This window comes from Gossypium hirsutum, chromosome D12, assembly GCF_007990345.1.
Source record: "Gossypium hirsutum isolate 1008001.06 chromosome D12, Gossypium_hirsutum_v2.1, whole genome shotgun sequence".
In the NCBI taxonomy this organism is placed as follows: domain Eukaryota; kingdom Viridiplantae; phylum Streptophyta; class Magnoliopsida; order Malvales; family Malvaceae; genus Gossypium; species Gossypium hirsutum.
In genome coordinates this window covers 36,180,238-36,195,285 of record NC_053448.1, presented here as the reverse complement: position 1 = coordinate 36,195,285, position 15,048 = coordinate 36,180,238, and the positions used below count along the sequence as shown (strand labels likewise).

The 15,048-nt window shown below is 32.8% G+C and overlaps 1 non-coding gene across 1 annotated transcript; it reads left to right on the top strand.

Annotated features, from left to right (window-relative positions):
* The first annotated feature begins 24 nt into the window (after positions 1-24).
* Positions 25-131, top strand: LOC121224757 (small nucleolar RNA R71). Its single transcript, XR_005922502.1, has one exon. It is a non-coding gene; the product is annotated as a small nucleolar RNA R71 (small nucleolar RNA).
* Positions 132-15,048: the final 14,917 nt, after the last annotated feature.

Sequence of the window (15,048 nt, the reverse complement as noted above, 5' to 3'; positions counted from 1 at the left end):
ATTTCCATTTGCGTCCAATGTTGAAAACCATGCATTGGGCATTTTCTAATTAACTCCATGAATCACTCTCATGCTTCATATAATGTTTCATCTTCAGATTGCCAAAAGGACATAATATCGTTCCTTAATTTAACATTCATGTTTGGAGGATAATATCTTAGCAGAAACCTCTGACAAAGTTCATTCCAAGATTCCATCGTTCCTAACGGCAATGCATTTAACTATTCTTTCGCATAATATCGCAATGAATAATGGAATAACTTCAATCTTAGGGCATCTTCAGGAGCACCCTGCTACCTAAATGAATAGTGGACTTCCAAAAAGAGTCTTAAGTGCAACCGTGGATCCTCAGTAGGCAATCCACTAAAGTGCCCTACAGTTTGAAACATCACTGGCTTTAAGTCGAAATGTTGAGCTTGAATATGCAACCTGACAATTCTTTGATTTAGATTATCGAAGATCGGCGCTACATGTTCTCTGATGAGTCTGTCTTTGTCATCTATTCTTCGAGGAATATCAACATCCCTTCCATTTTGATGTAATGGCTCTTCTATAACCTGAGCATTTCTAATTTTTTTCCATTTCTCGCAATTCATTTCTCCTTCTTCTCAAGGTCCTCTCAATTTCTGGATCAAAAGAATACTCTTAGAGTGCAGAAATATTTCTAGTGATACACTAAAAAAATCTTGAAAAACAAAAATAAAACATCTAATTAAACAAAACTAACAAAAGTAAAGAGGTAGTAACAAACCAATTTTGCACTAATATTGTCGATCCCCGACAATGGGGCCAAAAACTTGTCGCGTGTGAATGTGTCATGCGAATGTACAAGTATACAGGTCAAATCCAGTAATAAAGTGATGATTAAGTATCATCTCCATAGGGATTGGAATTGATTAAAAAATAGCTATGCTATTACTATGAAATTGAGTAATTAAACTGTGCAAAAGAAGTAGATAACAAATTGTTGAAGAGGATTAATTAATTGATTAATAAAATCAATTATGAACAAAAAAATGCTACAACAATTGAAATGTTGTCGCAATTCTCAAAGAATAAGTGGGAAGGATTTGTATTGTTGAATGACAAAGGTTCGAATTACTCAATCTTTATTTTTATATTAGAATAATGTTATGGCAAAATCTTGGCCATTCTATTGCTTAGGGTTTACTTCTTTCGAGAGCCAGACTTTGAGCTATCATTCTGAGTTTTGTATGTCTTCAGAACTCGAGAATGATATCCAGATTGTTCATCCTTTCCCTGTACATTTTGCAACTTCTACGTCTAAAGTGCTATGAATATTCTTTTGGATACTCTTCTATATCAACCGATAATAATCCAATCTATTTAATTTTTTTAGACATAAATCAAATCTAATAACATACCATACAATCATCTATGTCTAGATCTTGCATGCATGCATTTAAACGATCACAATTTGAATGAAACAGTAATCTACTCAAAATCAGATCATGGGCATTAAAAAATTGTAAAAATTCACCCAAATAATTCCAACCCAATGAGATTTAACTCATGTATTGGACAATCAAATCCAAAACAAAACCATTCAAAATCATCATTCAAGTTTATGAATCACAAAGTTCAAATCAGAAAATAAAGGCACAACTGCAGGAAGCTCTCGCTACTCCAGCTTTCACTTTAAAACTAAGATTTGATGCAAAACCCAGGGCAGATTTCTCTTCCCTCTCCATGCGTCCGTGATTTTTCTGCTCTGTACGCTGCTACCCTCTCCTCTATTTTCTCTAAGATTTTCCACGAGAATTTGATGCAAAGAGAAAATAATACTTTTCAATTCTTCTCTCCCAAAAAATCTTCCTCTTGTCTTTTATTTTCTCTTTCCTCCTTTATAGGGTAGGTCCCTCACCTTTAGCACGCAGCTTTTGCTTCTTCTTTTTAGGGTGGTTTATCTAGTTCAAGTACAACTGGCGGAGAGTGACATGGACTGAGTGCTACGTCATCTTCCTGGATTTTCCATGGCATTCTTGCTGGCAATCTAACCAACATTTTGCCTAAACAATATTTCAATTCCTTCATTTTCCTACTCTTTTCTCTCTTCTCTTCTTCATCCTACATCTGCTACCAATAATAACCAACACCTTTCTTCCCCAATAATAACATTAATAGCACAATCCAAGCTTTATTATGCAATGTTCTAAAAATATCCTAAAAATGTAGACATATCTACTTAATTACAAATAATTAATTAAGTTAAGATATCTGAAATATAACTCTTTTCAAGAGTTATCATTGGTCATACATAAAATACAAGGATTTGGCATTAAGACGATCCCTCCAAAAAAATTTCAAGACCATTGCCAGAATTTCCTACTTTCCCAGCTACTTTGCTCTCATTTAATGAGTGTGGAGAAGAGCTAGTTCCATTCGCTGCCAGAACTGACTCCGTGACTAAAGGAGCCATTACAGACAAAGGAAAAGCTATTAAAGAGGAGTTAGAAAAGTCAGTCTCTCTCAAACTAGATAAGGATATAGAAGAAGGAAATGAATAAAAAAATGTCCCTGCCACTACAGTAGCCACTACAACAGCTACTGCCATTTAAAAAGGTGAAACTCATGTACCGACATCTTTACCCACCTCCATGACTGGACAGGATCAAGCAATCGATCAACTGATCGATGAGCTAACAAAGACCAATAAAGACGGTTAGGAAGTTGACTTATGAAAAAGAAAGATGTGATATAAAGTCAGTGCTCGCAAATCCACAGAAAAGAATTGAATGAAGTGCCAACGTTCCAGTCCAAGAAAGTTAAGTTTTTTTTTTCTTTCATGAATTGCATAATTTTTTTAATCGTTTATATGCATATTCATACTTGTTATATATTTTTCATGATTTTACATGCATTGAGGATAATGCATCCCTTAGGCTTGGGGGTGTATTGTGCATCTAGGTCACATTTTGTATTTAGTATGTTCATTTTGGTATATTGGATATTTCTCCATGGCATTATAACTATTGAAATATTGCTTTGTCTTTAAGAAGTACAATTTTTCTCTATGATGTTCGATGATGAGCTTAATTTTTTTCTCGATATACCTAGAACAGTTAACAATGGATTAGGTGAAGTTAGCTTAGGCTAAGTTGCTTGGAAATTGATTTCTAAAAATGGGATGTCCTATACTCTTTTTTTTTTGGTTTTTCAAAATATAGTATCTTTTAATGCCCTTAGGGGTTTTTGAAACAAAACATTAGTTAAATTACTATGGCTAAGTAGGTCAGCATCACTTTATTTGCTCCATCATGCTATTGATTAGAAATGAGGGTCTAAGTAAGAGTGTGTGATATAATTTTAGGGGCATTCCGTTATAACAAAGGACTAAGTAGCTAAGGATGTAATCATATTCTTCATCCAACTTTTTAGTTAAAGGCCTTTGTTTTATGAGTGACTTTTGGTTTAAATTGTGACATGATGAGGTACTCGGCAATTCGGTGTATGCTCCATCATGATTGTCAAGTCAAAAACAATTTTCTAACATGACTAAATCCCCTAATACAGTTTCCATTAAAAGAATGAAAAAAAAGAAAGAAAAGAAAATTTGAGAATAAATATATGAAAATATGAATAATGTATTTTGATATAGGCTTAAAGCAAGTGACTTCTATTTAGGTAACAAATGAACTAAGTGAATAAAAAGATGTTTTCTATAGGATGAAAGAAACAATGCATGGGTACTTAAGAAATTTTGTTTTCAGGGAGAAATTTTTGCACTACCTTTTCTGAACAAACCTTTGACATTTGAATTAGTTTTAGCAAAATAGAATATTGCTGAAAACGGCAGTATAAATTGTTTTTCGAATAGCTAGGCAGTACAAAAAGGTTTTTTTTCCCAAGGAAAAATGGGTCATTCATGTATTTAGGTGTATTTAGTTTGAAGACAAGCAATAACTCAGGTTTGGGGTGTGATAACTCTTGAAAAGAGTTATATTTCATTCCTTTAGACATAGCTAATTGCTTGTACTTAAGTACATTTTTCTTCATTTTAGGATATTTTAGTTAGCATTTTTAATATTGCATTAGGACTTGGCCTGTGTTGGAAGTAGGTGCTTTTAATCACTTGTGGTGGAATTTTTTTTTGTGTTGGTGTGGCAGGAACAAGTTTTGGAACGACGAAATAAAGGAGTGAAGTTTTGTCAGGGCAAAGTTCAATCAATTTGCCAGAACGAATGCCGTGGCAATGCTGGGAAAACCAAGTCAACATTTTTCGCGTAATAGTCCCAGCTTAAATTCAAACTTGTACCATATAAATCCCCCCTAAAAGTGGAGAAAATAATCATGAGCTATTAGTCAACACTATCCTAATCTATCTATAAAAGCTAATGAAGGGAACCTCACAAAGGCAGACAAAAAAAGTGGGAGAGATCCTTAGCTTGAATAAGGATTTAGTTGCACAAAGGAAAGGAAGTCGAAGGCAGTCCTTTTTAGACATCACATGATACTGTGCTGCCAAAGTGTGGACTGGGCAAACAAAAGTTGTTTTCTAAAGTTCTTCCATTATTTCCATTAGTGTTCCTTCAAAAGATTGAATTGAAATAGTTGAACACAATGTCAGATAATATTTTGGTTTGTAATTTTATTTCCTAGCCCATGAGCTAAATCTCATAGGGTTGGGATTACTTTTGATGAAACCTTAAACTATTTTTATGGATACAATATATATCTAATTTACTTTACTATTTGCATACTTATAAACTGATTCTAATTCCGAAAGGGTTTGATTGGTTGGATTAAAATTAAATAAAATGAACAAGTATTCATAGACACTTATAGTCGACTCTAAACATAGAGTCACGATCATACAAAAGGAATCCATGCAAGATATCTAAAAAGGCTATAGACACTAGCAAGGCAACTTCAGGTTTTGCTCTCGCAAGAGGCGGACCATTTTAGAACTCTTCTGTGTAGTAAGTAGATACGACTTTGCCAAGGCATTATTGATAGCAAGGGACGATTCTGGGTAATCTCGACCTTCCAAATCAACATCATTTTATCCTTATTCTTTTTTTGTAGTAACTTTGCCACAACATATTTAGTTGTTTATTTCTTTGTTTACATTCGTATAATCACTCTCATTATTTGCATTACATTTCTGCTCTCACTTTTTCCATAGCATTTCCAATTATTCATCAATTCCATATATCACATACAACATCATTCCTTTCAATTATCACTGCATACTTACCTTAGTTTACCATAGCATCTTATTTGTCAGTCTTGCCATAACATTAACCATATTACAATAACTTGACAAATTTTGTGCCTCAATCTAATCCTCGTGCGAACAAAACTTACTCATCATTTTATTACTTGAACCGATGTGTATACTTGCAAAAAACCGCACATCATTTTACATGTGACAACCATTACACTGAGAGAGGATATTAAAATTCTATTTCTATTCTACCTTGTTCACTCCTTCTGTAATACCTTTCAAACCTTATTAATGAATCCATCTTTTATTCCTACACAGTCATTCTTATTAGTTTGATGTTTGCTAACATAACAACATCTTTCCCATAATTAGAGATTTCAACATACTTGAGGAACTAAGCTAGGCTCGACGTATTATGCATACAAGACTAACTCAATTATTTTCCAAAGAATTGCTAAACCGAGCTGCTAGACTGGGAATGAATGTCAAAGTAGAAGCTTTAGGCCAAGGTAAAGGTAGGTGTTTGATGAATCTCTAAACCTGACTTCTGCATGTCATGTAATTATGTGAATGCATGTCTTTGGCAGATACCTACAAATATGTAAATGAGGTGAACAATGTGTAGCATGGTATGACGTTGTGTGATATAAGGTGTTGTCATTGGCGTGTGTGTAGTCCTTATCTAATAATTTTTTTTATATAAGATCAGTACCCAAAAATTTTAGATTAAGTAAAAAGGTGAGAAAGATATTTATTTGTGTTGTCCCTAGTAGGGCATGTATATTGCTAACCTTACAGACAAATCATTGTGAAAATGAAGATTTATTGTGTACCCTCTAGTAAAATAGCTGTAATGCTAACCAAACTGGCAAATCACAAAATAAATATGTGGAAAGTCCATGTCCATGGCATCATATGATAATATGACAAGAGGGAGTGAAAGTATATGACCATGTGGGAGAAGCCCCATGACATCCATAGAGATATTCCGCCGAGACAATAAACACAGATGTCTGAAAAGTCTTTGCGGTGAATTCTCTGGAAAGCCTTTGTCATGAATCTTCTGAACAGCCTTTGTGGAAAATTATTTGGAAATCCTTTGTGGCGAATCTTCTGAAAAGCCTTTGTGGTGAATTCTCTGGAAAGCCTTTGTGGTGAATCCTCTAGAAAGGCTTTGTGGTAAATTCTCTGGAAAGCCTTTGCAGCGAATCCTCTTAAAAGCCTTTGTGGAAAATTCTCAGGAAAGCCTTCGTGGCATGTTATTTGCTCAAGGGTCATCTTTTATATTTTTAGTCTTTATGTTTTCTTGCTTGAGGACAAGCAATGACTTAAGTGTGGGGGAGTTTGATCTGCCACAATTCATTGTAGCAGATTAAACCATTTTCCACTTAAGGAGCTCGCTTAAAACAAATTTAGGTATGTTTTTATTTAGTTTTCCTTTTTAGTTCATAGATAATAAAAAGTGTAATTTGAGAAATTTATATGACATTAGGGGCCAAAGTAGGCCTAAAGGTAGGTTAACATATTCGATAACCGTGCAAGACATAATTGGGAGGCATAGGAACACGAGACTCGCCGCGATGTTGCAACATAATGAACAGAGCACTCAAAATAAGTAAATTGCCTTCAGTGTCACGACATTGACAGAGGGTGTCGTGACATAGCCCTATAATCAAGCCTTAGCTCGTAGACTTTCTATAAACATTAGCCAAATTAAGTCAATGGACGACAACCAACCCTAATTCTATAAATAGACAACTCTAAACACTTTATAGACAATTTTTATTCAAGTTTTAGTTTACGACTTTCAATTAGTTTTATTTTTAATTCTATTTAGTTTCTTTTGTACTTAGGTTTCTTTTCATATTATAATTCAATATTAGTTTTATTTTGTTATTTTCAGAACTCGGTTTGTGGAACAATCAACTTTTCATGGATTATCATTCGTTCTATTAAAAACATATCAAGATTATTCTTAAAATCTTTGCTTGATCTATTCTTTATGTTTATCATTTTAATCAAGTTTATGATGTTTATTAGATCCATGAGGAACTAATCCATTAACGAGAGATTAACAAGTGGACGTGGGAGTAATTAACTTCTATGTAGGGTTTCTTAACGGATTAGCTAGTTGGGAAAGGAATAGCTTAAAACCCTAGGCTTGACGACCCTAGGAAGTCATATAGGTGGAAATGAACCAAAATTTGGTATTGCTTATTCGTGAACACCTTACCCCAATTTAGTCTGGACTGTGAGGTTAAGAGATAAGTAATTCTTGCTGACTCATTAGGTTAGTGGAAGATTGAGAGATCTTACTAGGTTAATGACTACTTGATTGGATAGAACCAAAAATAGGAGTTAGTTATGACCACCGAAGTGAGTTAGTCTTCTGTCCTTAGAATTGATAAAATCTGCAAGTTGTTTCCCTTTTGTTTTAGGACTTTTTAAATATTTTTATAAAATATGTTTTTCTGTCATCTTAGGATTCATCGTAATATAGTTTAATTAAATTACTAATTAGATCTATTAATGTAGAAATTAGGATTAGTTAAGTTTCGCCTCCCTTGGGTACGATCCTCGGAGTACTCTAATACTCTGTTGAATAAATCTATATTACAACCAGACATGTATACTTGGAGAAACTGTCTAAAGATGATATTTGGTTTCAAGATTTACACTCTAGACGTTAGTACGCCCGGAGGCGGTCAAGTTTGCATTAATTGATGAAATGAAAAATGAGAAACAATGAACTAAAAGAAATAGATGACATGTATCATTATCCACAACGAATGTGTTTTCTTGCCATAAACAAGAGATGACTCATGAATTAATTTATTTCTCAGAATTGTTATTTAATTAATCTGAAATTAAATAAATGAAGTTCAAAATATAAATTAAATTAATTACATCATCATAGTTTCTTGAGAATAAGTTAATTAAATTAATTTACTCATAGATTCTAGTACAGTAAAGTCAACCTGACTTTACCAAATTAGAATTGGGTTGAATATTTTAATTATCATATTTAATTTAATAAATGAATAACTAATATTTTGTGCATAGGAAAATATATTTACGAGGTTTGAATAAATTAAATGAAATGAGTTGGTTTAAAGACCAAATAACTCATATAATTGACCAGATACTTGACGAGGGTTGGAAGGCCCAATTTAAAAACAAGGGGCGACAAACCTTAATTCTAGAAGATGGTTGTAGCCACCACTATGGTACACTCATTCGATTGGAACTCTTGTTGTTTTCTTTATAAATAGAGAATAAGGGCTAGGTCAGACATACACCTCACATACGTTGATATTCTATCAAAATATAGAAAACTTATTTTCCCAAATACATTCTATCTTTTGGCAAGAATTTGTCTTTCGGTTTCTAGCTCTTATAGTTACACTATAAAGTTTTCATCGCTTTTTTGATAAAGCCCGCACTTTAAAAAACTAAGGTCAAGGATAGCGGAAAGATCGATTGATTGAAAGCTAAAATTTATTTAGTCCGACTCATACAAAGCATAGGTAAGATCAAGGTGAATAGTTTTATTGCTATAAACATCACAACTAGTCATTTTTTAAAGAAATTTTTAAAATTTCGTTGTGAGTATTCCACTATTTTTCAAATTGATTTTTCAACACAACCACCTTTCCATGTCATACCACACAAACAATTTTTAATATATTAAACAAGCAATATTATATAAACAATAATAAGAAAATGCCACCTTTTCTACAAACTTTAAAAATCTAACCATTTATTATTCATACCATGAGCGAAAACTTTTCTAAATAATAATAAAAGGAAAAAAAATTCTACAAACTTTTCTAAATAATAAGAAAATAAAAAAATTTAGTTGGACACTTCAATTTATAGTGGTTCAACCCCAAATGCCTACATTTACTATCTTATCTTTCCACCTCTAAGGACTTCCAAATTCACTATTTGAATTGATACGTTTCAAGGAGAATGTATAAGCTTTACAATACTATCTTTTTCTTAAGCCTGAGATGAAACCTTTTCCCCTAGCTTTTATGGCTAAACTAGAACCCTTCTTAGTTTTTATGGCCCAACTAAAACTCTCCCAAATTATAGTTGGTGATATGAAAGAGGGTAAACAAAGAGACACTACAAGGTATGTGTTTACAAAAATTAAGCTCTCAAAGAAATGAAATGGGAGTGATAAAATATCTAACAATAAGCTCCTAGAGAATATTTAAATGAGAAATGAAAGAATGAATATTTGAATACTTTTCTCTTGATCTTGATGTTTGATATCACTTCCTTAATTATTGAAGTGTATTAATATCAAGGAACAAGTTTGTGGACGTTTATGTTCATTAGGAATGGATTCTAGTTGTTGGAAGCATTAATTTTGAGCTTAAAAATTATACCTACAACAGATGTGTCAAGATTTGGTAAGATGAAGACATGACTGAAAAATAGGCATTATATAGCGGTTGGCAAGCTATGTCTCAAGACATTTTGCCCAATGTCCCTAGATATACTGCCTAATGTCTCTAGACATGCAGCTCCTAAAGTAGATTTTTGCTTTAAATTTTTCATGTCTTGAGACTTGCATAGCAAAGTCCCTTAAAAACATTTAAAACACCTTATAACACTTTGGTATTAACTTAAAAATATTTAGATAAATTAAAACACAATTAAAACATATTTTTTGAGTATATTGCAAGCCTTTAAAAATGCTTACAAAATATTTGCTCAAATTTTCAACCATACTTTCTCCAAAGAACTTAAAAAATATAATACATATAAAATATTAAAAACCTAGCACATCAAAACTAACAAATATTCTAGAATAAACAAAAATATGTATGTCAAAATCAATACATCTTTACTGTTTAAAAAAGAATAATTATATATTAAATAAGAATATCATAGCAAGCAATATATGTTATAATCAAAACACCGAACCCGTTGACTAAACCAGCTTCACAAGGATTTTAGCAACCATAAACCCTTAATTCATTTTTTGAAATAAGCTTAATTAATTTATTTAAAAACCAGGAAATTAAACCCTGAACTATATCTCTTTTTACAGTATAAAATAACAACAAACTAAGTCAAAAAATCCTTTTTCAGTCAAACATAAGTCTTTCACAAAATTAAAAAAAAGTAAAATTTATTTATTCAAAATTTTAGGTTTTGCAATTTCTTTATTTGGATAAATAATTGATTATGAAAAAAAATTAAATTAATGAAAATTTAAAAATCTGGAAATAATTATAAAAGAAGAAGAATTGTATTAAGAACAAATAATATAAAAAAGATTCAACATGAATATCGATATATTTGTAAAAATTTATAAATAGTTTTAATAAAAATTTATAAATAAAAATAATTTCTAGAGTTTAAATTTTTATTTTATAGTGAAATCACGTGTATTAAATCAAATAAAATTAAGAGCAATTTTAGAAAAACCCACTTATTTAGGTCGAATTTGAGCTTAAAAATTCCCAATTAAAATTATCAAATTTTTTAAAATTTTCCAATACATTTACCCAAACAATTAAATCATTTTTGAAAACCTTAATAGATATAAAATCCCTCTTCCATTTTCTCCTAAACACATCAATCCACTTTTTAAAACCATATATATAGACTCCGATATAACAACAAACATCCCAGCCATTTCCAGCCTCCGATCATCAATTTTATGACTGCATGTATTTTACGGCCAACTAATGAAATTTAATAATATTTTTAAATAAAAATATAATTTCAATAACATTTAACTAAATCACAACAATAAATTCAAAAAATTTAAAAACATTAATATTTTAGTCAAAGAAAACCTAAATACTAAATAACGTTGACTTAACAACTTTTCTTTTTATCTAATAAGTTTAGGTTTTTTGTGACACAATATAGGTTCAAACTTAGAACCACATTTACAAACTACACTATTAAATAATCGAACTTTGGATTGAATCTTGATCATTGGCATAAATAAATTCACTTCACTCAATAGATGTAGTACAACAAGTTTTAACATTTTCATTTACCTAATAGGTTTTAAGTTTAGGCTAGCTTTAGTTATCCACGACTCAAAGTTAACATATAAAATTGCTTATTGAAAATGAGGACTCCTAATGGTTCTCCCAATGAAGATGACAAGGGCGGGGCTTGTCAAAATGAAAAAGTGGACATAAAACATACATTTCTAAACATTAAAATAAACATAGCATAATCCATTCATATACATGCATATCGTCCCTTACTCGAACCCTCGAGGCCTTAAAAACACTTTAGAAACGATTCGGGACTAAATCAGAAACATTTGGAACATTTAAGAAAAAGTTAGAAAATTTGAACTGCAAGGGTCACACGCCCGTGTGGCCAGGCCGTATGACACACACGGCTGAGACGCACGCTCGTGTCTCAGGCCGTATAACAATTGAAATAGGAACACACGACCGTGTCTCACCCATGCCCGTGCTCGTGTAACCCTTTAAGTTAGGTCACACGGCCAGCCACATGCTCGTTTGTCAGGCCGTGTGACACATATAGCTGAGACACACGTCCGTGTCTTAGGCCATGTAACAATCGAAATAGGGACACACGGTCGTGTCCCAGCCCGTGTCTGTGCCCGTGTAACTCTCCGAGTTAGGTTACACGGCCAAGCACACACCAGTGTGTCACACACAACTGAGACACACGCTCGTGTCTTAGGCCGTGTAGACATGAAATTTGCCAAAATCAAGCCATTTCCATCACCCATTTCGTGTACCTATAAGCAATTTACACCTATGATCAAGGCATCAAAACATACCAAAACATGCATAATATGACCAATTTCAATAGACCATTCATCCATCCAACCAATATGCCATATAGGCACCTCAACCATAATAAAAAATACCAAAACATGTGCATATTTGATCACGTTGCTACCATTTCAAAACATACCATACTTGACCTATACCATGTCAATATAAACTTACCATTTGGACCTCTTTTCCATGCATCAAAGTCACATAAGTGACACAAACCAACCATTTCCAAATGGTACCAAACAACCAACATATATATACATACCAAAATCAACACCTACCATTCAACCCAAACTTTAAACATAAGTCCTCCTATACATGCCATTATAACCTTGGCCAAAAGATCACATTTACATCATTGCTCACACGAGCTGTAAAATGGGCATGATCACACGCACTGTGGAGTATTCACAACAAATGTAGGACCTCAGCCATCAGTAGGACATTCGAAACTAGCACCTGAAACATGAAAACATTAATGACAGGTCATTTGTATCCTATGAATTTATAAGGTTCAAACGGAGCCTGATAATCGTCGTGACATCGTCGAATTTACATCATTCTGTTAAATAGCAATCAACATATTAACATACAGATCAATATATAGCATTAAAACGATATATAATCATAAAAACTTACCTCAATAACAAAGACATCGAAACAAAATCAGCTAATCTGAGACTTTAGCTTTTCCTCAATCTAGATTCGTACAAGGTTTATCTTGATCTAAATAAGCAAATTCAGTCCATTTAATAAGCATACTAATCAATTTAGTCCAAAATTCATGTTTTTAAAAAATTACACATTTGCCCCCAATATTTTAACTTCTTTACAAATTAGTCCTTAAGCTCGTAAATTGAAATTTATGCAATTTCATCCACATTTCATACTAGCTGAATTTACTAGGGGCCTATACAACATTTTACAAATCAACATTTCACAAATTTATCATGGTATTTTACTAATTTTACAAATAAGTCCGTAATTGATAATTTCATCAAAAATCCCTTTACAAAACTTGTTTATTTATCAACAAGGACTCATAATCTTTCATTAAATTTAAAGAATCATACAAACATGTTCATGGAAAAACCCTAAACCTATAACATTTTTGCAAATTAGTCCTTGGGCTAGATAGATTAAGCTACAACGATCCCAGAAACATAAAAATCATTAAAAACGAGACAAATTTCACTTACATGTAAGCTAGCGAAGTGACCGAACCATGAAACCCTATCTATGGCCTTTCTCCCTTCAAATTTTTGATGGATGGACAACTTAGGAAGATGATACTTTTGTTTGTTTTATTTTAACTTTAACTAATATATTAATTTACAAACTTAACCTTCATTTAACACCAAAATTTCATTAATACAAGGCCATATACATCCAGTAACTTCATTAATGGTCTAATTACCATTTAGGTCCTTTCCCATTAAAGTTTCATAGCTATTTGATACATTTCACTAATAGAACTCTACTTTTGCACCTTTTGCGATTTAATCCTTTTCATATAATTAATCATGCAAACGTCAAATTTCTTAACAAAATTTTAACACAACCCTAATATGGTCCCATAAAAATTAAAATAATAATATAATAAATATTTACTCATCGAATTTGTGATCCCAAAACTACTGTTCTGATTTTACTGAAAATTGGTTATTACAACATGTACAAAAAGAAGATATTACGGGAGATTGGGGGCTTGGTTGGAAAGGTTGCCAAGCTAGACTTCAACACAGATAGCAAAGCAAGGGGAAGATATGTGCGTATGGTGGTCTACATTAATTTGGACAAACCTTTGGTCTTACAAATTCTGATAAATGAGACTCTCCAAAGAATAAAGTATGAATACCTACCTACAGTATACTTTTCATGTGGTTGCTATGGACACATGAAGGATTTCTGTTCATTGAAGGTGAATAATCTAGAGCCAGGTTCTAAAGTAAAACCGATCGGCGGAGAGGAATTAGCAGACATTAACGACACCTATGGTCTGTGGATTCTTGTCGAGAGATAAAGTAGGTGTAATTCAAGGGCTGCTAGGAAGATTAGTGTAAAAAATTATGGGAATTTTACAAGAAAATCAAGATTTAATTTGTTGGATTCCCTAATGAAACTAAGAATTTTAAGGGGGTTCTATCTCTCTGTGTCTTGTCGACACTAATAAGGTTCCAACTCCATTGGTTGAAAAGTCTTGGCAGGCTACTTCTATGGGCCATAGGAAATTGCCATTCTTTTATGGAATTGCCAAGGGTGTACGAACACAAAGTTCCCCTAAATTTATAAGGATTATTATTTAGAGTTTAAACCAAATATAGTTAGTCTACTTGAGCCAGGGGTAAGTGGGAGGAGAGCTGGTGAAGTCACTGACAAGTTGGTTTTTCAATGCTCTCACTGAGTTAAAGCAATAGGGTTCTCAAGAGGCATTTGGATTGGTTGGAAAAAATACAGTTAATCTAGAGGTTAGCCGTAATCATCCTCAATTCATTTTGGTCTGTATTTGCAGTAGCATTTCTTCTCAGTATGTCTTTATAGCCTTTGTCTATGGTAATCCTAATAGGAGGAAACATAGAATGCTTTGGGAGCAACTGAAGACTACTATCCCTTCTACTTCAATTTTTGGGTTAAATATTGGTTATTTTAATGTTATACTGTATTCTGATGAAAACAAAAGATGGGAGGTCTAGTGGGACAAGGTGCTCATACTTTGGAGATTTTTTCGATTTTAATGGGTTGCGTGATTTAGGTTTCAGGGGTCTTTTGTTTACTTGGTATGGGGGGACTTTTGAACGTCTTGATCATGATTTAGGTAATAAAGCTTGGGTTCAAGCCTTTTGAGTTGTATGGTTACTCACCTAACAAGGCTTAAATCAAATCATCGACCACTTCTTCTTAATTTTAATGCAGCACTCTCCTAGCCTAAGGGGCATCCTTTCCAATTTCTAGCGGGTTGGGTAGAACATCCATCCTTCTCCAATTTTGTCAAAGAGACTTGGAAGTATAACAACGACATGTTTGAGTCCTTTTATATTTTAACTGCTAGCCTCAAGGCCAAGA